The sequence below is a fragment of the Theropithecus gelada genome, chromosome 11, assembly GCF_003255815.1.
Source record: "Theropithecus gelada isolate Dixy chromosome 11, Tgel_1.0, whole genome shotgun sequence".
In the NCBI taxonomy this organism is placed as follows: domain Eukaryota; kingdom Metazoa; phylum Chordata; class Mammalia; order Primates; family Cercopithecidae; genus Theropithecus; species Theropithecus gelada.
The window spans coordinates 23879772-23907728 of record NC_037679.1 but is presented as its reverse complement, the minus strand read 5'-3'; the positions used below and the strand labels follow the sequence as shown (position 1 = coordinate 23907728).

General features: G+C 41.9%; 1 long non-coding RNA gene across 1 annotated transcript in view; it reads right to left on the bottom strand.

The window, feature by feature from the left end:
• The window catches only part of LOC112635211, a 100079-nt gene extending 74605 nt beyond the window's left edge, over positions 1–25474 (bottom strand). The window contains exons 1-2 of the long non-coding RNA XR_003121876.1: positions 24982–25474; positions 9031–9152 (exon numbers count right to left, since the gene is read on the bottom strand). This is a non-coding gene — a long non-coding RNA (uncharacterized LOC112635211). The remainder of the gene's footprint in view (positions 1–9030; positions 9153–24981) is intronic.
• Between the last annotated feature and the right edge of the window lie 2483 nt (positions 25475–27957).

The following is a 27957-nucleotide window of genomic DNA, read 5'->3' as shown; positions in this document are numbered from 1 at the left end:
TCCCTTAGCCCTGGGATCATTGAGGTTGTGTTTCTATAATGCAGGAAGCTGCCTTTGATTTTTCTTTTAGAAACTATGCAAAATAAAAAAGATTTGAGGGCCAGCGTAACTTCTTGAGAAGGACAAGGAAAAGAGCCAGAATCCCAGTGGTGCCGGAAAGACTCGGGGGCACATAAACCTCAAGGTCAGTCCTGCCTAGAAGCTGAAAGAAATCATAATAAGACTTCGTCTCTTTTCATCTTCAAAGTCCTCCATAAGCTCTAAATCATGTATCCCACCACACTACTGTAATCATGCGATTTGGCAGAAGCAGGAGACCTTTTGTCTCTGGAGCTCAGAGCACTCTATAAATGCCAATTAATCCTTACAACTGCCCTGGGAGGTGATGGAATATTGGCGGACCTACTTTGTACATAGAGGAGTTATGTGATTTGGTCCAACCCACACAGCAAATTGGCAGCAGAAATAAGTTGGGAACTTGATCTGGAGGTTCTATTCCTGGGACACCTAAGGCTGAAAGCCTAGTCTGTATTTAAAGCATCTACATGGTAGCTGGCACATAGTAGATGCTTAGGTAATAATTTTTGAATGAATGAATAAGTTGGATATTCGTATTTCCAACTGCCTGCTGAATGTGCCTAAGCTGTGGTAACATCCCCTACTCAGGTTCAAATTTCTTATCCAAATTTACTTTGACTCTTGGGTTTCCATTCATTCACTCTCCAACCAGAACACCTACTATAGCAGAAACCCTCTCCTGAGCTCAGTACATAGAGTGGTGAATAATACAGGCAGCAGCCGTCTCTCAAGGAATTTACATCTTGAGAAAACAAGGTAGACAATAATGAAGAATACAAATAATGTTAGATAAGAAGAGTGGAGTGATGTGACAATACATGAAAGCCAGTCGCTGGAGACCAAATGGTCATCCAGTTGCCACTGCAGGTGTAGGGCAAGAGCCATTTGCCAGGGCCCAGGGCACTAAGAATTTTTTTAGAGTTATGGCAACTTAAGGAAAGAAATTCCACTTGCTTCTATTCCACTACAATTGACAGCAAGACTTTAAGTCAGAAAAGGTCTAATGATTTGTCTTCAGAAATAATGAGAAAGAGGCAAACTGGTGATACTGTGTTGTAAGGAGTTCAGGGATGGAATAGGTGATGGCGGCTTCTGAGCTATAGGCCAGGGTTAAGACTGGTCCCCAGAGCCCGTCTGCACCTGAGCGTTGCCCCAAGGCATAATATTAAAAGTCCTGTGCATCCCAACAGAAACTGCTTACCTCTTTTATTTGCCACTCTGTCCATTCATTCACTTTATATTTACTGAGTATCTACTATGCGTCAAGCTCCAAATGCATCTCTGCCCTCAATGGCCCCACCACAAGCCAGGCCAACAATGATCCATCTCGATACTCTTTTATTTGACACACAGCATATTTTTTTAGTTACAAGATGATTTTTGGCCCAGTAGTAACGAAAAAGGGGTCACATGGAGATAAATTATCAGCAGTTTTTTTGTTTGTTTTTTATCCCTGTCAGGGCAAATTTGTAGTTTTAAAGTGAACTATTCAGCATCAATTGCAGTTTTTTCTTTTTTAAAAAAAAAAAAAACTAATATAATTTATTTTTATAAAAGGAGTTTTAGGTTTACAGAAAAATTTATTGGAAAGTACAGAGTGTTCCCACTCCCTTCCTTTCCTTCTCTCTCTACTCTGGATCAATCCTGGAAATGTGCTTGTCTGCTTCCGTAAAGGAGCTAATAAGATCACTAAGCACATTAACCTCATGCTTTTCAAACCCCTCTAATATTACAAAAACAATTGTTAGAAGAACTCAGGTTACAGACAAAGCTCCTGCCTTTCTCACACAGAATTCAGAGCCAGCTGTGAACACATGAAATTCCATTCATGCTTATTGGACCTAAGGGGGCATTATTATAAGGAGCAAACTCCAACATCTCTCCTGGGCTCGCTTTTCCCCTATCCTGAATTTAACTTAGTGGAGTTGAGGAAGAGGAGGTGGAGGAGAGGAGCTGGTCCTCCTGGCAATAGTAGCAGCAATACCTAGATGTCTGCAGTGCTGGTGGACTTGACTGTGAATGTTTCTATTTTTCTCAAGGTACACAACATTACCCCAAAGCCCATGAGCCTTTGAGGAAGCAGTTCTGTAAAGATGGATTCTTCAGTCACGTGTTCCATATCTTCTACTTGCTTCTCCAAGTCACTGTAGTTTCCTCTTTGAACATAACTAAGTGGGCTTAAATTCCATCAAACCTCTCCTGCACTGTAACTGAAATTTAGCCTAGGGCAACAAAAATTTTCCTCACAACTGTTCACAGTTCTCTTTTCATTCTATCATAGAATTAACAATGCAGAGTAAGCCCAAAGATAGAGAGTGAAGGAGAAAATGAGAATTTAAAGGCTAGGCTGATCCTCAAATTAAAGACTTATTCTCCCTAGGTGAGGCTTCTCAGAATAGAATTCCCCTGAGCCTATCTAAGAATATGGCGGTTGGCTCTGAAACTTCTAAGAAAATCGGAAACCAACCAGCACCTCAGGAATATATTCATAGATCAACTGGAAATGCAGGAAGGGTCCTTTCTTAGAGATCATTTGATCTAGACTCCTGAAGATTTTGTCAATGAAGAAATTGTGGCCCAAAACAGTGGAGAAACCAGGCAGGCCTACATCAGAGTCAGGAGAAAACAGAAATGCAATGTCCTGATTCTTCTTACTTTTCACTATACACAGATATTGCTCCCTGCACACATGCATATATACTTAAAATCTACTTTCTACAGAGTTTAAGTTCACTTTAATCAGCTACAGATTGAAAATGAACAGGGATGTTTTGGTCAACCAAAGATATGTTAATGTCCAAAACCCCAGAAATAAGCTGGAAAAAAGTAATTGGCATTGCTGGTCCCTGGAAACTGTGTGGCCCTTTCTCCCCGACACTTTCATGCCTGCAAGCAAAATTCTCTGTCACTTACATGTGCAACTATCTCTGTTTCCCAGAGATCCTGAGGGCAGCCAGCTAAGGCTAAAAGGCCTCGATGACAGAGCGACTAAAGTTTTCTCTCTATACTCTCTGGGCTGAAAGCTGGGCCTGCCCACTCTGTTCTATCCACTGCCGGTTGTAACTTATGAAATTATGCTACAGTTGATTGGGTGCCAGGTCCTGGACCAAGTGATTTTCTTTTGTCCTCACAATTACCCCTATCTGTCCAATGGGAAAACTGAGACTCAGGTGAACCCACTGGTCTCCCTCCAAAACCTGCTGCTGCCTTCCTGGCCATGTTCTGGTCAACCAGGAGTTGACACTTCTCTGTTCTAAAAGTGGAGTGCAGCTGTGAGGACCCCAAAAGAAGACCAGTTCCAGAAGCCAAGCCAAAAATACTGATATACTTTCTGCCCCCAGGAGTTGGAGGAACTGTACCTAAGTTCTTGGACTCAAGACTCACATTACTAAACATCAGGATGGCCAGCCACAGTCAAAATATTACAACTGGGTACCCCAAATCTACAAAACTTTCCTCCAAGTCCCAACATTCTATATTTTGTGCAATCAATTTCCCTCCTTCCTATGACAGTCTCAGGAGGAGCATTGTGTCCTCTTCCCTGGAAAATCTCTTCTTGCCACTCCTCTTACCAGGTGACTGACTGGCCCCTGTTGACCTTCTGTGCATTTTACAGAAATTGTCCTCTTCACGGTATCTTTGCTTTGTGGTGGCAGATTGGGGGTGACATCATCACAGCCATAGCCATATAACACCAGAAGTGTCCCTGCTGCCTAGTCTTCCACCATTGAAAATCCGCCCCTTCTGTCCATATGTTGTGCTATACCAGTGAGGGGATGTTGATGTTCAGGGGGGACGAATCCATATCTGCAGGTGGATGAAGCAAGGGATTTCACATAAATGATTCTCTAATTCTTACCTACCTGTGATGGTCTCTAAGCTCCAAGGTCACAGCTTAGGTGGCTGAGCTGACCTTTGAACCCAAATTAGCCTGGCTCACAGCTCATCACTACCCAATGCTGCCTCCTATTTCTGGAACTTTCTCCATTTTGGAGATACTCCTGGAACATCCCTAGACATGGCCTCCCACATTCCCCACTCCTACTTTCCATGGTGTTTGTCGTTGCTCAGTTTTCCTCAAACTTAAGAAATACAGAAAAATACGGGCCCACAGCTCAGTGTAAAGGAAAGTTTAAAGCTGTGGTTTTCTGTGATCACTTAGTGTCAACACAGTTATGAACCTAAAAGCAAACGTGGGCACTAAAATTAAATGGCACTAGTTAAGTGTTTGGTTATAAGGTAGTCATAGATGTGATCCAAAATCAAGTTAGATTTGGTTTTTTAAAATATCAAGACATTAAATGTATTCAGTAATAAAATATTGAAATTAAAAAGTCAAAATTTAAAACTTTTCACTGAAATGATGGATTCCCTGGGAATCCATGGCCAGCAAATTAAGCAATAGAGGGGAAGATCACCTTCCCTTTCTCACAGGTGGTGCCGGAGGCCCCCTGGACTTCGAGATAGGAGTTTCTGTGTGTGCATGCAGGAAGAGGAGGGACTCTTATAGCTAACATTTATTGAGTGCTTACTTTGTGCAAGACTGGTTAAGCACATTATGTGTTTTATTTATTTAACCCTCCTACGAGGGTTATCATCACAGCAATCTGCTATGAGCTAGGTACTCTTATCTCTGCTTTTACTGATGAACAAATCAAGACCTAGAGAGATTAAATAATTTGACCAGGGTCACACAGTTAGTGGAGAAACACTTGTCTATGGTCAAAGCTCAAGCTGCTAACCTGAACACTAGTTCTCTCTCTCTCCCACGTGCAACCCTAATGAGGAATGTCAGCACAGTCAGTCAACCTTGGTTCTCCTCACTTTCTTTTTACCACCTCTGGTTGCACCAGCACTGATTCTGGGCATCACACAAAAAGCCTGCATGGGCACTCCCCACAGCGCCAACTCAGCATCAGGCCCACGACAGTGGCTTAGGAAACACTTGGCTTGTTGTGAAGGAGTAAAATGCTTTAAACAATAGATGAGTGTGGTGTGTGTGTAGTGTTGTTTCCATTTTTCTTATTATTCCATTCCCCTTTTTATGGATCACCAAACACTGGCTGGAGCAAATCCAAGCAAGTTAACTTTCTGTTATTGACAGAAGGACAAGGAAACCAAAATGAAGATCATGTTCCCCAAGTAGGCCCCCACATGCCTTCTCCATCTCCTCTGGAACCTGGTGGATTTTTGAAGAGACAAAGCTCTTACATTGCTGTTATGGGGATGAGATTTAGGGAAAAAATTATGAGGCCTAACTGATGTGAGACATTCTCTCTGACTTGGGGCAGGTGGGCTGTATTCCCAGCTGCTTGGCTCTTTCCTCTCTTCCTTGGCTATTTCAGACAGGCACTAAAGGAGCCCAGAGATATCTCCAGCGGTCACCTGAACCCCAGCTTCGGCGACCACCTCTGTCACAAAGACACTGTGCAGAGACTTGATTGAAAAAGCATATGTTCAAACCTGATTGAACTTGCTAACTTAAAGAGGCATTAAAGTCAGGAAATGAAAAAGAGATGAGCTGTATTAGTTTACCTTTGGGACCCGAGATAGTATATTTATACAGTCGCCATGAGGTAACAATGTGGAAGGGTTCCAAGGCTTGGCATGATCTAACCTGCAAGTCTATTTTCTTGTTTTCCGGTCTAGAATCCTCTCCTTGGGGGAGCTGAGAGCTGTCTGGTGCTAAACGTTTCCAGCCAGAGAACTTCTAACCTCTCTCTAGAGACACTCCTGAATAAATTAGTAAGTCGGATTCTTCTCTTTCATTTCACCTCACTGCCACTACTTACGTTCTTGGTACCAAGCTAAACAAGTCCCCACTTTGGTGGTTTACACGGAAACGTATTTGCTGTTTGTTTTCATGCTCCCTGAAGTCATTTCTGGGTCCTGGCTCTGTGTTTTTGGTTTCTTTAATCTCTCCTCATAAATCAGTCCCTCCGTTCCCTTCATCTTTTTATTGCCTTTCTCTGAACTCTCTCCAATTTGTCTACATATTTCTAGTGCTGGGTGTCTAAACATAATTTACTGGACGAAAAGCCATATTTGGAAGGACCTCATCAATTTATCTCTTGCCCTGAATCTTTTCAAGGGGTCTTGGGTATAGTTCTAAATACCACTGACCTGTTGACTCCATTAATTAATAATAAATATCCCCTAGAACAACCTGATAATGTTGTCATGAGATTGCATGGCCGAAAACTCCCTTAAAGAAGAGACTGTTGTTGGTTTTTTGTTTTGTTTTGTTTTTTCATATCCTCTGGTACACAGTAATTAACCAGTTTGGAGGGACCCACCTCACACCTTGGTACATTTTTTAATGAGTGGTGTTAGAGAAAGATTTCAGGGTATTTTTCACAGGTAACCACAAGCTGATGGAGGAAGGCTATTTCTAAATTGGCTGTTTAGATGGGACACACTTCCCTGGAGAAACTGTGCTGTTTGTGGTTAAGTTTAGCACCTAGTTCACAAAATATACTTAACAAAGTTTTTAAAATGTTCACAAATCCCATTGTGGCCAAGAGTAGGGTGAAAGAGGAATTCTTACATACAGGTAATAACTGTGCAAGTTGGCACAACCTTTTGCAGGGTAATTTGGCAACATGTATCCAAAAGTTTTACAAGTACACGCCCTTTGACCAATGGGTAACCAATGAGGTTACTTCTAGGAAGTTATCCTAAAAAAAAAAAACATTGAAAAGGGGACAAAGATGTATGTACAAAATGTTTATCCAAGTATTATTTATAGCAGTAGGAAAATATTGACAATATCCTAAAAGATTTTTTTAAAGAGTAATTGGGTAAATAGAATGAAAATAGGCTACAAAGATATATATACAAGGATATTTAGCATAGTATTATTTATAGTAGTATGAAAAACTGGAAATAACCTAAAATTTCAACATACGGTGATTGGTTAAACAAGTGGGTCTAGCTCTATATTTATTCAAACAGAACAATGCCTATGGCGGCTAGACATGGTGGCTCATGCCTATAATCCCAACACTTTGGGAAGCCAAGGTGGGTGGATCACTTGAGATCAGGAGTTCAAGACCTGCCTGGCCAACATGGTGAAACCTCATCTCTACTAAAAAAAAAATACAAAAATTAGTCAGGCGTGGTGATGATGTTTCTTTCTCCACAGGTCACCTAGGAAAGCAAGGGCAAACTTGTGTACACCTGCAGTCCCAGCTACTCGGGAGTCTGAGGAAGGAGAATCACTTGAACTTGAGAGGTGGAGGTTGCAGTGAGCAGTAAGCTGAGATTGCACCGCTGCACTCCAGCCCGGGCGACAGAGCGAGACTCCGTCTCAAAAAAAAAAAAAAGAAAAGAAGAGAAAATAAAGAAGGGAGGGAGGGAGAGAGGAAGGAAGGAAGGAAAAGATGCCTATGGCATATTGAGTTAAAAGAGCATCTGACGAAGAAGGAGTTATAATGTGATTCCATTTTTATTTAGAAAAATCTATATCTCAGGCTGGGCACGGTGGCTGATAACTGTAATCCCAGCACTTTGGGAGGCCAAGGCGGGCAGATCATGAGGTCAAGAGATTGAGATCATCCTAGTCAACATGGTGAAACCCCACCTCTACTAAAAATACAAAAATTAGCTGGGCGTGGTGGCACATGCCTGTAGTCCCAGCTATTCGGGAGGCTAAGGCAGGAGAATTGCTTGAACCCGGGAGGCAGAGGTTGCAGTGAGGAGAGATCATGCCACTGCACTCCAGCCTGGTGAAAGAGCAAGACACCGTCAAAAAAAGAAAAAAGAAAGAAAAAAAGAAGAAAAAAAAAAAGAATAATCTCTACCTCTAAGTTTATAAATATAAATAAATATATATATACACATATATGAGACAGAGAGATCTGGAGATAAATATCCCAAAATATTCATAATGGTTGTCTCTAAGTGATAGGCTGAAGGTGACTGCATGTTCTACTTTATTGTCTAATCCCAATCCAGTGAGCCTGGTTACTTATAAAATTAGCAAAAACTATAAACCTTCTTTTTACTTTTTGAAGATTGAAATAAAAACCAAATCAAAGGCCAGACATGGTGGCTCACACCTATGATCCCAGCCCTTAGGGAGACTGAAGTGGACGGATTGCTTGAGCCAGGAGTTCCAGGTTGCAATGAGCTATGACCACGCCATTGCACTCTAGCCTGGGCGAGACTCTGTCTCAAAAAACAACAACAACAAACAAAAGAAAACCAAAAACAAAAACAAAAAACTAGTCAGAATATACTGGACTTGTACTATATGAAAAAGATAAATAAGGGTCACTTTCCTGCCTTGGGTAAATATGCAGCTGTGTGCAGTCCTGTGAGAACACGCACAAGCTGAGGAAGGAACCATGATAGGGCCTGGGAAGATTGTGCAAGGCTTTGGAAAAGAGGTCATGTTTCATTCAGACCTTGAAGGATGAGCAAAGTAGGAAGGGGCATTCTAAGTCCACCACACTACCTCTTGAGTATCAAATTTACTTCTTTTAAAAAGAAGAAAAAAACTTCCTTCCCAGCATATTGTTGGTCTATCCCTCTAGTATGAATATAGTTACAATAATTATCTCTGTAACACACAAGTATTTAATGGTTGTGTTTGTATGATCAATGAAACAGTTAATCAATGTATGTGACCAGCATTAAGCTGATTTTGCTAACAACCTATTAAAATGGAGAAAATCAAAGATCAAAATAAATAGTTAATGGAAAATCAATTCCAACTGGACTCCCAGTAAGGAAATGTCCTGCTTAACTAAACATGTGGCCAGCACTGAGCTAGGCACGGAAATATTCTTATAAAAGTCCCCAGCCCCAGCCCTCTTCCACATTCACACCCTCATATGTGTCCAGCCTTCATCATCGTCCGCACAGGGCTGCTGCTTGTTAACTGAGTGTTGATATGTTCTCTTAAACGACATTATGAAATATTGACTCACATCTGATGTTTCCACTCACTTTCTAGATTCTTGGCTCTAAGACAGAATAGTCAATTGAATTCCAGATGCCAGGATGCACGTATCATCAAACGGAGGAATGATCCTCTGTTGAAAGATGATGTTTCTTTCTCCACAGGTGACCTAGGAAAGCAAGGGCATGCTTGTGTGTGGACACTCACTCATACCATGTGTGCTCGGGTTGTGTGCCCAGACTACCAAAAGCCCTTTGCATACTAAGTTCTTGGTTTATCCACAGAGCGTTTTGCTGACTTCTCTCCAAAAAAATAATAATAATAATAACCAGCTCCTTAACCTTATTAAACCAAACACTTAAATTCTGAAGCAGCCCAGGAGAATAAGAAGAAGGAAACCACTAGAACCCACATTGCTGCACTCTCCTCAGAAGGTAGACTCACGATTTGATATGCTGGTTAAAACACACACACACACTCTGACACATACAACAAAAGTGGCCAAAAAAAATCAAGACATGCTAGAAGATAATTATCTTGAATTAAGGGAGGACCAATGTCTACAGATAAAAAGAGCTCAAGAAGTACCAGGAAAGCACAACAATGCAAATGACTTAACATCACAGGACTGTGCACTTAAAAATGGTTAAAATGGGCCTGGTGCAGTGGCTCACACCTGTAATCCCAACACTTTGGGAGGCTGAGGCAAGAGGATTGCTTGAGCTCAGGAGTTTGAGACCAGCCTGGGCAACATAGTGAGACCTCAACTCTACAAAAATAAAAAAATTAGCCAGGCATAGTGGCACGTGCCTGTAGTCCCAGCTACTTGAGGGGCTGAAGCAAGAGGATCATTTGGGCCCAGGAGTTCAAGGTTGCCGTGAGCTACGATCACACCACTGCACTCCAGCCTGGGTTGATGGAGCTAGAACCTGTCTCAAAAAAAAAAAAAGCCCTTGGCAAGATGCACTAGTAAGACTCTCTCCACTTTATCCTCTACCCTACCACCAGAGATGGAGAAAAGAGTTCTTCTAAGGTATAAGGCCAACTCTTAATGCCACACAATACCACAGGATATGTGCAGAAGTTATCCCCAGCCCAATCCTGGTCCTTTTTCATCCTAAAGCCTCATCTCTCCCCTGAACTTTGCCTTGTCCTTTAACTCCACCTATCTCTCATTACTTTCTTTAGATGAGCCCAAGGATGATGCTGATTTGTAGGTAACAGGGAGAGGGGTGAGTTTGAGGGATGGAGTGGGCTGAAGAAAATAGGGCAGTGACATTCCAGAAGTCTCTAGAAGAGGGATAGGAATCCAGGTGGGGATCTAGTTGAAACTGAGGAACTTGTATTATGTATTTAATTGGGGTAACGTTGGGGTGGGTTGATGGAGATTAGGGAACTTATGATAAAGTTGCCTAACAAGCACATTTTTTTTACTTTGAATATTTATTTGAAATAGTGTGGGTTAGTGTTGATGAAATTGTGGAGAGTTTTATTTTTATCAAGCTGGTTCAGCCCATGTTAGCTTCCTGTTGACTCCTAGGTCTCTCATCACTCAGTTCAGGCACTATGTTATTTAGTTAGTTAGTTAGCTAGTTAGTTAGTTATTTTGAGACAGAGTCTTACTCTGTCTCCCAGGCTGGAGTGCAGCGGCATGATCTCGGCTCACTGCAACCTCCAGGCACTACTTTCTCTTGAGGTTTTTCCCTGACTCCAAGTCTCAGTCACATGCCCCATCTTCCGGACTCTCATAACACCTCAGGTATATATTGACCTAAGAACTTATTATGCTCCACTCTTGCTTTCCTTGTCTACCCTGACACTAGACTGCAGCTCCTTCAGGACAAGGAATGTCTTTCATTCTGCATCCTGAGCACCAAGCACTGTGTCTGGTAAGTGACAAGTGCCCAATTGTTATTTTTAAACAAATAATACGGTGAATGAGCAAAGAATTCATACTACAGGTAATTCATCTCAAAAACATGAGTGGTTACAGAGGGATAATTAGTCTGCTATTCCACACCTCCAGAAACCCTGATGATTAAGCCAGAAGAAACAGACTTTTTACATAGTAAGTTACAGCAAACCCGTATGTGAATCAGTCATTGAATGAATTAATGAAGTGACCAGTTAATCTAAAACAAGGCTCAGGCAAAATGTGAGACAAAACAAAGCAACATACATGACTTTAATTCCCTAGAGTTGAAGGCACATACCAGGCAGGAACATCATAGTCTTGAAATCTAAGAAAGATCAGGCCAGGATTTGCCAGTCCCAGTTGAATAATAGTGGTTCCAAGAACAGATTGTTAAGATATGCTAGAAGATAATTATCTTGAATTAAGGGAGGACCAATGTCTACAGAAAAAAGAGCTCAAGAAGTACCAGGAAAGCACAACAATGCAAATGACTTAACATCACAGGACTGTGCACTTAAAAATGGTTAAAATGGGCCTGGTGCCCATTCAGAAAGGCATCTGACGTTCCTCTCCATGGACCCTAGAATATCATTTTCTTTCTCATGTTTACTCCAGAGCAGCAACAGAGCCAGTTATTTTTTGTCACTTGTAACCCCATTGGATTCTAATGTACACCACTTCCTAAAGGAAATTAGTCTTGAACAATGAGCAGGAGTTAACCAAACACAGAAAAGTAGATAGGGTGTTATAGAAGGGTAAACAAGTTAAGCACAGGTTTGGAGGTCTGACTCTGCATGGTGAGTACATGGAACCATGGATGTGGAGAAATCCAACATCCACTGCAAGGCACAGAAAAGCTGGACACAAGCCTGGAAAACACAGGGAAAACTAAGTCTGAGATAATATTGTATGCCACACAAGGGAGCCTGAATTTTATCTTGATTAGGACGGGAAGCTATACACAGTTTTTAGATGGGGAATGATAGACTCAGATTTGCATTTAGAAAGATCACTCTGGAAATAGAGAAGGGAGTGAAAGGCAGCAAGCTGGAGTCAGATAAGTGACTGCTGCAATCGTCCAGACAGAGAGGGTCCCGAAACTTACCTGCACCCTTGGAGCCACATAAAATAAGAATAAGCCTACCCCTAGAAGTCAGAGACAGCAGGGAATCTTGTACTGAGTTATTGCGAAGAATTCATATGCCAGCTCCAGTCCTTTATTTGGACAGAAAAGAATAGAATATAAAGAACAGTGTGTCTTAGAACCATCTGGTACAACTGGCCCCAGTCATCAGACCTGCCTCTGACTCATGAAGCTGTCACCCAAAAACATAATTAATTTCTAGACCTTTTTTTCATTCTACACCTGTGTCCAGAATCATTTCAACCTGGATCTGCCTTGTCTTTGATTCAAAGGCCCTTGATGTGGTCTGACAGTCAGCACTCTAAACTTATGCTCAACTCTCTGATACTTACCTCTGGCCAGCCACTGCCCCATTTCTTTGTTTTCCTTTGCAGCAAAACCTCTCCCAAAACTTTTACGTACTAGTTGTCTGCAATCTCCCTTTCCTTCCATTCTATCTTAAATCCACCCAACACATACACTGAAACTGTTTTTCTCAAGATCATAAATTACATGCATGTTGACAAATACAACGAATAATTCTCAGTTATCATCCAATTTGACTTAGTAGCATTTTTGTTTTTTTTGGTTTTTTTTTTTTTTTTTGGTTTTTTTTTTTTTTTTTTGGAGATATCATCTCACTAGGTGCCCAGGCTGGCCTTGAACTCTGGGGCTCAAGCGATCCTCCTGCCTCAGCCTCGCCAGTAGCTGGAACTACAGGCAACTGACACCATGCCCCTAATCAGCAGCATTCGACACACCTACTTGTTGATAAACCTTCTTTACTTGCCTTCCAGGATCTACAACTTTTAGTTTCCCCCTATTTGCCTGATTACCCTTCTGTATCCTTTGCTGGTTCCTCCTCTTCCTCTCTACTTCTTAAATATTGCAGTGTCCCAGGCTTTGTCCTTGGTCTTTTCCATCTATGCAAGGGTTTCTCAACTTTGACACTACTGACTTTTTGGCCAGATAATTCTTTGTTGTTGGGGGCTGTCCTAGGCATTACAGGATAGATATATATTGTAGCATCCCTGTTCTCTGTCCAGTAGGTCCCAGTAGCAACGAATCCCCACAACCAAAAATGTTTCTAGACATTTTCAAATACCCCCAGGGGAAACACCTCTGGTTGAGAACCAATGCTCTAGGTCTATAGGAAATTCTCTTTACTGTAACTGTCTAAGACCTTAGTGATCTCTTCCAGTCTGAGGTTTTAAATACTATCTATAAGGCAATGATTCCCAATTTTACATATCCAGTCCAGACCTCTCTTTTGAACTTCAAATGGACTAAAATGTTCAAATTCCCATTCAAACATTTTGCTTCAATATCTAGTGGACATCCCAAACTCACTATGCAATCTTCCCCATCTCAGTTGAAGGTAACACCACCACTCTTCTAGCTGCTCAAACTAAAAGTCTTGGAATCATCCCTGACTTCTCTTTCTTTCACATCCTGCATCCTGCCAAGAAATCCTATTAACTCTACCTTGAAAACATATCCAGAATCTGACCACTTCTTACCACTACTACTACCCTGATCCAAGTTGTCGTGCTCTCACACCTGGGTTATGGCAGCAGCCTCCTAACTGGTCTCTCTTGATGTATCTTCGTGCCTCCGCTGTCTGCTCTCTGCAAAGCAGCCAGAATGAGCCTTTTAAAATATACCAGATAATTCCACTTCTTGCTCAAAACCCTCTGTCTCCTTATCTTGTTCAGAGAAAACTCAAACTCCACACAAGTCTCTGCGAGTCCCTTGTCACTTTTCTGATCTAATAAACTGCGATGCTTAGTTATTATCAACTGAGACGAAAAAGCTGAGGGGTGGGGCAGGTTTGGAAGGAAGATCAGGAGTTCATATTTGAATGTTCTTACGTCTGGAACTCAGAGGGAGTTCTGGACTGAAGGCACACATTTGGGACTTGTTGGCATAAAGATGGTATTTAAAGACATGAACCTGGAACAGGTCAGCTAGGGAGTAGATACAGATAAAGAGGGGCTAGGGCTGAGCCCCAAAGCACCTCAGTATTAAATGGATGGGAAGAAAAGGAGAAACCAGTGATAAAAACTTCAGCTGAATTAAATGTAATGGAGTTTAACTGAGCAATGAATGATTCGTGAACTAGGCAGCCTTCTGAGCCAGAATAGGCTCTGAGATTTCAGCGCAGCCATGTGGGGGAAGAAGATTTATGGACAGAAAAAGGAAAGTGACGTATAGATAACGGAAGTGAGGTACAAAAACAGCTGGATTGGTTACGGCTCAGCATTTCCTTATTTGAACATGGTTTGAACAGTTGGCTACATTTGATTGGCCAAGACTTGGTGATTGGCACAAGTGTAGGATATGGGTCTGTTTACACCTCCGCGTGTTATAGTTCACAAGGTACAGAGAAACTTTAGGCCAAACTTAAAATATGTAAGGAGGCAGCTTTAGGCTAAATTTTATACAATACCAGCAAAGGAGATTGAAAAGCAGGAATCAGTGATGTAGAAGGAAAACCAAGTGTGTGTCATATCCTATAAGCTGAGTAAAAAACAGTCTCTATGAACAAAATCTGAGTCAAAAGTTTCCCTCAAATTCTAGATTCCTCTTAGAGACTTTTCCAGGAAATGTATAATCAAACTATTTGCATTCCAAATGCAGCCTGCAATGTAAATATCTTTCATCGCTGCATTATATTGCCCATTAATTTATCACATACAGTTCTTGTGGTTCAGATTCCCATCTTCATTTAATATCTGTTTTCCTACTTATGATGGTCACAACTTAATTAAATAAACTGGAAGCTTAGGTATAATATGAATAGGGCATATATATGTAGAAATATCAAACTGACACAGATGACTAATATCTGAAATATAGCAATTAAATTGCCTAATGATATTAATCTCATCATTTACCAAAATGAGTAGCTCAGGACCAAAATTTGGGGGAGCTATTTCTAACTCTAAATTTCATCACAACAAACCCTTTTAAACACATAATGGCTAATATTTAATAATCTAGTATTTTGTCAGACAATATATTAATTATTCAGTTAATTTCAAGGGTTTTGCCCAACACTTACTGGGTTCTTGGAACCACTTGACTTGGTTATTTCTTCCAGTGATATAGATTAGTATTTAGCTGGCCAGTGTGACATTCATGGGTTGTTGTAGCAAGGCATAAACAAAACCAGACTTGGAACCAGTCAATGTCTTTGTAAGAAAAGAGATGTGTGATATAGTTCTAGCTCACAACAGGTAAGTGGTTTCTCAGAAACATTTTGCTGGAGGATTGCTTGACCCTGGGAGGTGGAGATTGCAGTGAGCCAGGTTGGCACCACTATACTGCAGCCTGGATGTCAAAGTGAGACCCTGTCTCCAAAAATAAAAGTAAAAATAAGCAGTACACAATGGGAAAAAAATTGCTTGACACTGATCCTGAGGAAAAAAAAAAAGACTTGAGAATTTAAATCTACCTCAACCGCAAATGGACCAGTATTGTTATAGTGTATAAAAAGTTAACATAATCTTACTCGATGCAAGCTTCCAGATCGAGTGCAGTAATGGTCCCTATACCTGCATGAATTGGACCTCACCTGGAATGTTATGTCTCATTCCAGGAAAGACACAGTAAGAACACTGACAATCCCAGCTGTCTTCAGCAGATGCTCTGGATTGCTTAGCACAGGGCCTTGGCCCTAAAGCTGTTCAATAAATAAGGACTGAATTATCCCGAATCAATCCTTCATCCTTTCTTCTTATCTCCTGAATTGATGAGGAGTCTGGGAATCATGAGAAATGACTAAGGGAAGTTGAAGGGAGGCAGATTTTGGCTTAATATAGAATATGCTTTCTAACAGTGCTGCCCCACAAGAAAATGAAATGCCCAACCAAGTAGGGATCTTAGTACAGAGAGTATTCCAGCAGGTGAGCGCTCCTGTACCAAGGATATTACCAAAGGATTGCTTGCAATAAGTGGGAGACTGAAGCAGCTGACCTCGAAGAGCTCTTTCAGTTCTGAGGTCCCTGAAACAGATGTCAGAGTCTATAGAGAGGATCTCCATAGCCAGCTCAGGACACTGTAGAGCTGGCCCTCCTCCCTCCTCAATGTGAGCCCCTACTCTATATGCTGAGGAATTCCTCAGAAGGTGACTTTACTGACCTGAGGAATTCTTCAGCATATAGAGTAGGGGCTCACACTGGGAAGGGGTGCTGGGCTTCAGCAGCAGCTTTACCCTTTGTGCAGCCAGGGATAGCCACCTGGTGGGGCTTGTTATGACAGAGTGACCTGCACTGGACACAAGGTAGTGTGTATACCCTAAATCAGACAGAACATTTCTTTTCCCTCACTTACAATAAGTCATTCTACTTACTTTAAAAGGAAGCTGGGCCAGGTGAGGTGGCTCACACCTGTGATCCCGGCACTTTGGGAGGCCAAGGTGGGCGGATCACTTGAGGTCATGAGTTCGAGGCCAGACTGGCCAACACAGTGAAACCCTGTCTCTACTAAAAATCCAAAAATTATCTGGGCGTGGTGGCACCCGCCTGTAATCCCAGCTACTTGGGAGGCTGAGGCAGGAGAATTGCTTGAACCCGGGAGGCAGAGGTTGCAGTGACCCGAGATCACGCCACTGCACTCCAGCCTGGGTGACAGAGCAAGACTCCATCTCAAAAAGTAAAATAAAATAAAAAGAAGCCGTTTTCAAAGTCATTCTTCAAGAAATAATGATCCTTGACTGAGAACTCTGTACCTGGGTGCCCCTTATTCAAATGCCATGTCTATATACTTTTTAAACTTTGCTAGATTTGAGCACAGGTGAAGGAGGTAACAATGGGACCCATTCTGCCCTTCCTCACACAAGCTCTCAGTTAAGAGTAAAATGTCCAGCGTAAATTGCTAGAGCCAAAGCAGCTGGAAAAGATTTCCATGAAGCAATAGTGGCATCTAGTGGTCAGATGAAATAATCACATGCCTGCTCACTTCAAGTGAGGAGGAAGAAAACAACAAAACCCCAAGCCTTTTTACTCTCCCTTTACACCTCTTATCCAACCATACCTGACAGGGAACTGGTTGAAAAATCAGAAGAGCCAGAACAGAGAATCAATAAAATGATACATGCAGAGCTCACTAAAGACTTTAACCTAAAACACACATCTAACTATGCGTTTATTCACCAATCATGCGATGCAGGGCCAGGGTCTCTTTCCTGAATGCAGATTCACCAAGTTGCTGCTAGTCTCTGTTGCATAAATCAAACCATTGTACATCATTACAGTGTCCAGCATTTACTTACAGTATGGTGAGAACCTTAAGACACTTGTGAAACAAAATTGCCTCCACTGATTTTTATGATTTTTTTTTTCTTACAGTTGTCTCTCTTACCTTTTATTCAATGACGCTTTTTTGGTAACTCCGTTTTATCGAGGCTTTCCAAAGCTTTTATCTTAGATTTTACAGGAACTGCAGCTCTTTCTCTTTGTACTCGTATTTCACCTGTTTATTAACTATCTGATCACATACAAATCCTCCAAACATAAACTGGAACAAATGAAATGGAAGGAAGATGGTTATTTAAGGCTTACCTACGTTCATTTTTTTCCTAAGCCAGGGGGCAGGAGTATTTTTTTAAGATCCGATTTAAATTTCCAACGCCCACCGCATTTATTTCATTTCACCTGTCTTTCACTTTTCTGCAGCGCAATTTCCCCCTACCTCCTTCACTTACAGCCCAAACTCCCATCTCCTGTTCAACTGGAGTAGAGATTCCTTCACTCTCTCCCACCTCTACCTGCTGTACTTCCCCACGCCAGCTTCTCAACATTTCTGTTTCTTCAGCCTTCCTTCTTATCTCAAAGAAGAGGAAGCTCCCAAGTGTGCATTTGCCATTTGGTGTTTGCTTTTCCTTCACCCATCTATCTTTCCCTGCGGGACTTTAAACTCTGTGAGGGGAAGAATGTGACTTTTCTGGTCTGTGAAGCTCCAGAGTGCTGTCTTGGCCTAAGAACGTTGCTCTTAGTGTCAATAAAATGAGGCCATGGCTCACTGGAGAACTGGGATGACACCGAGTTGAGTAGTTAGTCATGCCTTTGGGAGACCTTGGGGAGCACAGGTCGTCTACCAGGAGAAGCCAGTAAGGTCGTGTCCAACTCTAGCTCAGAGTTTTGTGAACTCAGTTGTAACTATGATTTTTCAGTTCCCAAACACCTTGTCAGTTCTCCCCTCACGTGGCAAAACACAGTGTGTTAACTAAGGAAGCCAAGGAGCAAACCCATGGTGTCTCTTACCCTGACAGTCCACCCATCCCTTGACACTATCCCAGACTTTTGACCCGAAACGTAGCCTAACACCTTTAAAGAACCAAGGCTAATGAAGTTTGCATACCGTTAGGGAAGTCAAGTGCCTTTCATTGGGCCATCAAGTGCTATTGGCAAGAAAGATAAGACAATAGGAGAGCCAATGTAAAGCAATTAGTTAAGATAATAGAAGAAATGGAAAGGCATTATGCTAATTTTTGCAAATGTATGACCAATTAAGGCTAATCTGCCTTGGGGCAATAATGGCTGATCCCTGCATTGGACAGAAAGGAATATTTGGAAGTTTTTCTGCTGGCCTAGTCAAATTCAATTCTGTGTGAATATTAGTCCTTGTGAGTAATAACAGACCTCTTTAGCATCCACTAATTCATATTCTTTAACACACCATCATTCTCCCCTCAGATTAGAAGCACACTTTTTTTTCTCTTTAGGCTAAAACACACCATTGTTCTGAGGTCCTTTTCGGCTTATCTAAGAGTGAAAAACAATGCCAAGCGACCTTTGCCTCTTTCATACACCGTGCCCATTAGCTGTACCCCTGTTAATGGGTCTTGGCTTTCATTTCCTGCAAAACTATGACTTTTTAATAATCATGGCCTTTTTGTTCCCAAAGCAGCTTAAAAGAGGAGGGACACCAGTGTGGGTCTCTGTATTTTAGGATCTAGTTGCCCATGTGGTGTCCACACACCATGAGAGGCCAGCAGTTGTCCAGTCCAACCCCAACTCTGAGAGGGAAAGATCTTCTGAGTGCCTGTAGTACAATATCCTCTCCCGTTGCCTCCCAGACCACAATCTTCCATTACATCGCAGTAGTACAGCGGGTTAAGGGGTGGGGGGACAGGCTTTTAGAGGGACCACCACCAAGTGGTTAAGAATAAGGGAGTTGGCCGGGCACAGTGGCTCATGCCTGTAATCCCAGCACTTTGGGAAACCGAGGCGGGCGGATTACGAGGTCAGGAGATCGAGACCATCCTGGCTAACACGGTGAAACCCCGCCTCTACTAAAGAATACAAAAAATTAGCCGGGCGTGGCGGCGGGCGCCTGTAGTCCCAGCTACTGGGGAGGCTGAGACAGGAGAATGGCGTAAACCCGAGAGGTGGAGGTTGCAGTGAGCCGAGATCGCGCCACTGCACTCCAGCCTGGGCGGCAGAGCAAGACTCTGTCTCAAAAGAAAAAAGAAAAAAGAAAAAGAAGGGAGCTACAGCCGCACTCCCAGGTTCAATTCCATCCTCTGCCACTCTCTGGCTCTATGACCTTGAGAAAGTAACATCCTCTCCAAGCTCCAGTTTCCTCATCTACTGCAGAAGAAGGAACACTAAAGCCAGGCATGGTGGCATGCGCCTGTATTCCCAGCATTTTGGGAGGCCGAGGCAGGCCTAGGAGTTCAAGATTACGTTGAGCTATGTTTGAGTTATGAGCTATGATTGTGCCACTGCACTTCAGCCTGGGTAACAAAGTGAGACCCTGTCTCTTAAAAATAAAAGAAGAAACACTGGTACTTACTCTGAGGGGAGGTTACAAGAATTAAAGGAGGCAATCCATGTAAGGCTCTTAGCACAGTGCCTGTCAAACAGGAAGCACTCAATAAATATTAATTGTTATTTTGTGTTTATCTTCCTTCACTATCCCATAGACCCATAATTCTCAAAATTTGTGGTCTCTGAACCTCTTTAGACAAACTTTAAATTTCACATAAGCTCTTAAAAATTATGAGGACCCTAAAGAGCTTATACATGATATCTTTTATTTAGTGTATTATAAGTCAAAATATTTTAATTATTTTAAAAATACAATAGATACTTTATCATAAATAAGATTCTATGAAAAATAACCACATTTTCCAAAACAAAAATATTTGGCAAAAGAGCAGCATTGATTTACATTTTTGCAAATCTCTTTCATATCTGGTTTAATAGAAGACAGCTGGGTTCTCCTATCTGCTCCTGCATTCAATCTGTTGTGATATCACACATTATGCAGCCTCTGAAAACCTCCTTGTATATTTTTGAGAAAATGTGAGTGAAAAAGGCAAATCACGCCCTGGTGTTGCTGTGAAAATAGTATGACCTCTCGGACTTTGTGAAAGAACCCCGGAGCAGTGTCCAGATTTTCTGGTGTCAATATATCAGCACGGCAGAGTCTCAAGTTCCAAGTCAGCTCATTGTTAGAGGTGGGAGAATTTTACCAGACTACAAAGCCAACAGAATTGGACATGAAAACAACTGCTGGTGCAACTGTGACTATGCCCTCATTAAATGAGACAGGAAAACCCTTAATCTCAGCCTCGCCATATAACCTCCGGTTCAGAAACTCAGGCCTGAGCCATGCAGAAGGCCAGACCCCTGTTGTTCTGCCGTTTGGAATGAAGTTTGTTTATGAATAAAATATTGGAATCCATCCATTTCTCTGGATTGATGATAGCAACTTTTTTTTGTTATTGCTTTTCTTGTTTGTTTGTTTTTTTTATTTGTTTTAGAAGAGAGTCAATTCAAAAAAATAAAATCTTTCCTTGATGTAATTCCTTTTTCAAAAATTATCTTTTTAAATTCTGGAAATCCAATGTTTATGACTTAAGCCTTGTTATTTTTATACTGTTAAAGGTTTGGGGTTTAAGACTTTGTTTTGTGTTTTTGGCAAACCTTTAAACAAATATTGTTGCTGAATAAGAACCTCTTCAAATGTTTTACTTATTCTTTACTGACTTTTCAAGATACACACGGTAGTGACATCACAGCCACCATATCTAGCAGTGACACTTTAAACCATTTACCAGGCAAACTTAAGCAGTGGTTCATTCTCTGCACCTGTTGGGGATGGACAGTCCCTCCTGGAGGGGATCCAGAGATTACCTCTAAAATAATTTCAAAAGAAGGTGGAACTGGGGCTCTCTGGGGCTGACTACTTTCTGAGGGAGAGGCATCAGGTACAAAGCTGTTTTTCTGTCCTCAAAACTCTACAACACAGGCTAGTCTTCCCCTCCCCCAACTATTTCTAGAAATTTGAAACGTTATTGTATCAGTCAAGACTAAATTGCTGGCACCAAAACCCAAATTGAAGAGAAGCTTTTGGAGAGCAAGGGGTGGAGTATCCTCATTTATTGGAAACACTTTGCGCTGGGCATGGTGGCTCACGCCTGTAATCCCAGCACTTTGGGAGGCTGAGGCAGGTGGATCACCTGAGGTCGGGAGTTCAAGACCAGCCTGACCAACATGGAGAAACCCCGTCTCTACTAAAAATACAAAATTAGCCGGGGTGGTGGCGCATGCCTGTAATCCCAGCTACTCGGGAGGCTGAGGCAGGAGAATCGCTTGAACCCGGGAGGCAGAGGTTGCACTGAGCCGAGATCGCGCCATTGCACTCCAGCCTGGGCAACAACAGTGAAACTCCGTCTCAAAAAANTCCAGGAGGCGGAGGTTGCAGTGAGCTGAGATAACGCCACTGTACCCCAGCCCAGGTGACAGAGCAAGACTGTCTCAAAAAACAAAAAGAAGAAAGAAAGAAAGAAAGAAAGAAGGAAAGAAAGAAAGAAAGAAAGAAAGAAAGAAAGAAAGAAAGAAAGAAAGAAAGAAAGAAAGAAAGAAAGAAAGAAAGAAAGAAAGAAGGAAAGAAACACTTTGCAATCATTCCACTCAATTTAGGAGTGCTGTGAAAATATAAGCATAAATAAAAACAATATATAAAACAACATAAACAATACAAATAACATCATGTATGGATTTTTGGCTGTGAAAATTGTAACAGCAACTTAATAATATGAAAAGCATGCTAAGTAAAAATGGTCCTACTCTTAGCTGAAGCACATTCTCATCTCTAGGTCTGTCTCCATCTCTGTCTCTCTAAATTATCTATACTATTTCTATACCTATACCCATATCTCTCTACGTATGTAGCTCAGGAACTTTGTACTTGCTGTTTCCTCTTTCTGGAGCATTCTTTCCCCCAAATACATGGATGAGGCCCTCTGACACTATAGCAGTCCCTAACAGCAGCTGTGGGCTCCCTGGCCAACTTTCTGTGATTCTCATATCAGTGCGACTCCTACACCAATGATATACTCCATGCACATGGTGGGGGGTTAAGGGGTTGGGGGCATACGGCAACTTGCCAATGTCAGAACATTATTTTAAGTCACTTAATTACACCAAGCTACAGATTTTCATCAGTGAAAAAGAGAGTGGTCCAGACTGGTAGTTTTCAAAATCTGTTCCCCAGAACCCCAAGATCTCCCCCAAAGCAACTTCAGGGGTAATGTTGGCAACGAGAGAGGAAACCAGTGCACAGAGCTCTGGCCTCTCTGCCCCCACCTTAATGAGGGTAGTGGTTCAGTGGTACTCCAAAAGTCCAGATATTCACCCTAAAACATATAGGAATTTAGTAGGTGATTATAAAGGTGGCATTTTCAATAAATAGGGGAAAGATTAATAAATGGTGCTGGGACCACTAGGTAACCATTTGGGGAAAAAAAATGATAAGATGGAATCTTAGTTCCCAACTTACACAAAAGTAAATTCCAAATGAGTCAGATTTAAACATGAAAAATGAAACCATAAAACTAGTAGAAGGAAAAAATTAAAGAACTTTAAAATAACCACAAAGAAGTAGAGAGAGCCTTCCAAATACCACACAAAACCCAGAAGCTGTAATAGAAAAGATAAATACAATAAAAAGATTTAAAAAAATAACCAAATAAAAATGACCTTAAATCTATATACATGGCAATAAATCAGCATGAACAAAGTCAAAAGATAATTGACAAAATGAGAAAAATATTGTGACTCAGATTACAGACAAGGATATTTTTCTTAACGCGTAAAAAACTCACAAATAAGTAAGAAAAAGGCCGGGCGCGGCGATTCACACCTGTAATCCCAGCACTTTTGGAGGCCGAGGCAGGCAGATCACAAGGTCAGGAGATCGAGACCATCCTGGCTAACACGGTGAAACCCCATCTCCACTTAAAAAAAATACAAAAATTAGCCGGGCATGGTGGCGGGCGCCTATAGTCCCAGCTACTCGGGAGGCTGAGGCAGGAGAATGGCATGAACCTGGGAGACGGAGCTTGCAGTGAGCCGAGATCATGCCACTGCACTTCAGCCTGGGCGACAGAGTGAGACTCTGTCTCAAAAAAAAAAAAAAAAAAAAATCAGTAAGAAAAAAAGAGCACGGAGGGGGGAGGGGGGAGGGATTGCATTGGGAGTTATACCTGATGTAAATGACGAGCTGATGGGTGCTGACGAGTTGATGGATGCAGCACACCAACATGGCACAAGTATACATATGTAACAAACCTGCACGTTATGCACATGTACCCTAGAACTTAAAGTATAATTTAAAAAAAAGAAAAGAAAAGAAAAAAAGAGCAAAAATGAGCAAAGGCTATGAACAAAGGACATATAAATAACTTTTAAATATATGTCAACCTTATGCATATTTTTCAAATATACATTAAGTACTCATCCAATCAGAAAAGATCAAAAAGTTTGATAAGATACTCAGTGATGTGGGGGGTAGGAGGAATTAGGCACTTTCATACATTGCTGATGGCAGTAGAAACTTATGGAACATCTGTGGAGAGCAATTTGGCAACATGTATCAAAATTTTCAATGAGCAATGTTGACAAGTAATTCCATATCTTAGAATGTATTCCTTAGCTAACTTGCTCATTTGTAGTATTACATCATATGTACAAGGATATGCATATTCCATAGATATGAAATTGGAAGCAAACAAAAGGAATCTAATAATAGATTAGAGAATAAATGTATTGTGCACAGACCTGAAATGGAAATCTATGCAGCAGTAAAAAAGAACAAGGTGGCTCTACTTGCACTGTTCTGGAACGATCTCCATGGTACATAGTGAAAAAGCAAAGTTCAGAAGGTTATTGTGCTACTGCTTACAAAAGTGTGTGTGTGAGAATGTGCTTGGATATGCATAAAACATCTCTGAAAGGATACAAAAGAAAGGAGTAACAATAGTTTCCTGTGGGTAGAGGCTTTGGGTGGACGGGGTCAACGAGTAGAGGGAGACCTAGTTTTCCTATGTGCTTTTGTACATGTTAAATTTTCACCATGTGCAAATATTATCTAATTAAAATAAAAGTCTAAACAATAATTTTATAATGTTCGGCTTCTTTAAAACCTTTGAAAATCATTGAGCTACATGATGCCTAGGATTGCCACTGAGTAATGTTTATTATTGTGATAGAAGCACTTTTTAATGTATAGAAATTCTGCTCCATAGCTGTACATGCAACAAAAATCTTTATGCTTTTCACCATCTGTTAAATTCCGTTGCATAGACATTTGTGGAGTTCATCACATAAGTTATATGTAGCTCAACCTTCCCCAGACCTTAGCAACCTCTTGGTTCAGATAGGGTTCCTGTAGCAACAATGACTCAACACTGTTCTCACAGACATATTTTGAAACAGGACCTATAAAGTCCTCCCATCCCCTTAACTGGGCAAGGTTTTCTTGAAATCTTCACGGGGCCCCTCTCATGTGTTCCTAAACAAGTGTGCTCCCAGCAGGTCCTCCCACGGCTCTGCTGAACACTGCAGGTCCCTTGAAACCCACTTTCTCACCCAGCCCTGCTGCTTCCCCGCAGATGCCATTAGGGATGCGCTAGAGCCCCTCCTCTGTGAGAAAGCTGCCGGTCACCTGGGGGAGGTGGAGTGAATGCCACACTCTGTTTCCATTGTGTTCTGTCAGACAAATCCCACAAATACGCTGCTTGGACTCCCAAATTTTATGGAACTTGGTGACACAGCTCTTCACGTTTTGCTCACAGTCACTCTGTCCTCAACAGGACTCCTCCAGGAATGCAGATGGAGTCGGAATGGTAGACAAAACTGGTGAAAGACAGTTTTTACTCAAAATCATCTCTCCTTCTGTGACAAGAATATAAGACCAAAGAAGAACTCAAAGGGCTTGAGGAAAGAACCATCTTCAGAAAACAAGAACCATGTTCCTTGACTCTGTCACCTCTCTACACCTCTCTACACCATCTGTTATTATGATGGGAAGACGGAGCCAAAACTGAGAGAGCAGTTTAGGAGAGGTTTGAGTCACTGGAAAGCAAAAATAATCCTGACTACTGCACTGATATAGCCACCATTTTGCCCTTATCATCTGTAATCTTCACAACACCTCTGTTCCAATTAATTTTCAACATGAGTGGTAGAAAATCTGACCAAACTGGTTAAAGCCCAAAATTGGAATGTTAGCTGATATAGTAAATAGAATGAGACAAATTGGCTTCAGGCATGGCCTGAAAGCAGCCTAGTTTCTCTGTTCCTCAGCTCTGCTTGCTCAGTGTTAACTCTTCTCCCACAAGCTCTCCCCTCATGGTTACAAGATGGCTGCCAGCAACAACTCCTGGGCTTTTTCCTTCCAGGTTAAATTCTGTTGCATATCCATTTATGGAGTTTATCACATAAGCTATTGTAACCCGATTTTCCCCAAACCTTAGCAACTTAGGACCAAATCCAGTAGAAACGAGTGAGTCTGCTTCCCTGAGAGTTCAAAACAAGAGCCCAGGAATTGAGTTTCTTTGCCTGTGGCTCATCCATGGGTCAGACACCATGGCAAGGAGGAGGAAGAGTCCTGAGTGTCTGAGCTCAGGCCCTATGCTCCCTCCAGGGCCATCACTGTCACCGGAAGTACTTGGGCAGAGGTGGAGGAGGGCTGGCTCCCTAAGCAAAAGTAGGGCAGTGTTGCCAAAGCATAGTAAATTCTAGGCAGCGAAGATGGCAGTTGTCCACAATGAACCCTATGAGATTGAAATTATTCTCATTGTACAGATGTGGAAATTGAAGGTCTCAGATGTTAAGACTCTTGCCCCAAATCATATAATGGTATAGATTGGATTTTACCCCATTAATGTGTGCGATGAGACAAAAAGGATAGGTAGGTATCTGCCAGGCAGACTGGAGCAAGGAAGGTGCTCAAAGCGAGGATTTATGAATACACAGCAGTATGAGGGCATTAGGGGAGTGGGGGGCCTTCAGGGAACTTGGAGTTATGGGCAAAGTTATAAGACAGTGTAGCAAAGGAAGAGCTCAGGCTCTGGTGTCAGATGGATCCAGAAGTCATTTACCAGTTCAATAGGTTGCAGTGAGCAGGTTGCAGTGAGCTGAGACTGTGCTACTGCACTCCAGCCCGGGCGACAGAGCAAGACTCTGTCTCAAAAACAAAAACAAAAAATAATTACTAACAGAGGTTTGTTTTTTGCTTTGTTTCACATTTTAATATAGATTCCTGAACTCTCCAGGGATAGGGAGATTCCTAGGTTGAGGTATCAGGAAATTTCCTCCCAGAAAACTGTTGGTCATATAGGGGAATTCATCCACCTCCTTCCAAGTGGCCAAGGATGTAACTGCTCACTTTGCCTTCATCATCTGTAATATAGTGCCAGTAAGCTTCACAGAGCTCTTGAGAGGAATGAGTGAGATAGCACAAAGGAGCTGGTATAGTGCTGAGCTCAAGGAGCTCCACAGATGGTCGATGTCATGGTACTGGTGAGGATAGGTCGCACGAGGTAATGAATGGGGAAGGTGTGGGAAAATAAGACGGAAAATTAACCATGGGTCAAATCACGCTAAGATAAGGATTTTAGCTTTTACCCTCCACAAAATGAAGAAGGATTTTGACCAGAGGGATGGCCCAATTAGTTTTTCATTTTAGAAAGATCATTCTGGCAGCAGTGTATAGCCGAGTAGCAGAGAGGTGGGGTGGGCAGGGGGAGGGTCCAAAATGGATGGCAGTGAGACCAGTTAGGAGACCATTTTAATACAGTCATGTGCCACATCATGTTTCAGTCAACGATGGACCTCATATGCTATGGTGGTCCTGGGTGATTGGAATACTGTATTTTTACTGTGCCTTTTCTAATATGTTTAGATAGACAATTACCATTGTGTTACAACTGACTGCAGTGTTCAGCACAGTAACTTGCTATACAGGTTTGTAGCCTAGGAGCAATAGGCCACATCATATATAGCCCAGGTGTGTAGTAAGCTATACCATCTAGGTTTGTGTGAGCACACTCCATGATATTTCCACATCATTGAAATTACCTAACAATTTCCCCATCGTTACCCCTGTCATCAGGTGACATATGGCTAGTCAACTTGTTCAGTGGTTGCTAAACTTAGTTCAACGTTAAACTTACTAAGGAAGGCCAGGCACAGTGGCTCACGTCTGTAATCCTAGCACTTTGGGAGGCCAAGGCGGGCAGATTACTTGAGGCCAGGAGTTCGAGACCAGCCTGGTGGACATGATGAAACCCCATCTCTACTAAAAACAGAAAAATGAGCCAGGCATGGTGGCACACACTTGCAGTCCCAGCTACTTGGGAGACTGAGGCAGGAGAATTGCTTGAACACGGAAGGTGGAGGTTGCAGTGAGCCAAGATTGTGCCACTGCACTCCAGCCTGGAGATATATGTGTCTTAAAAATGGACATATTTCCTGACCCTTCAACTCCACTTCTATATGCATATCCTAAGAAAATAATTTGGGCTATGTACACTCCACCCTGTCTCAAAAAGAAAACAATTACTAAGGGAGGTTTTTTAAAATTTTTTGCTTTGTTTCATGTTTTCATACAGATTCCTGGACCCTCCAGGGATAGGGA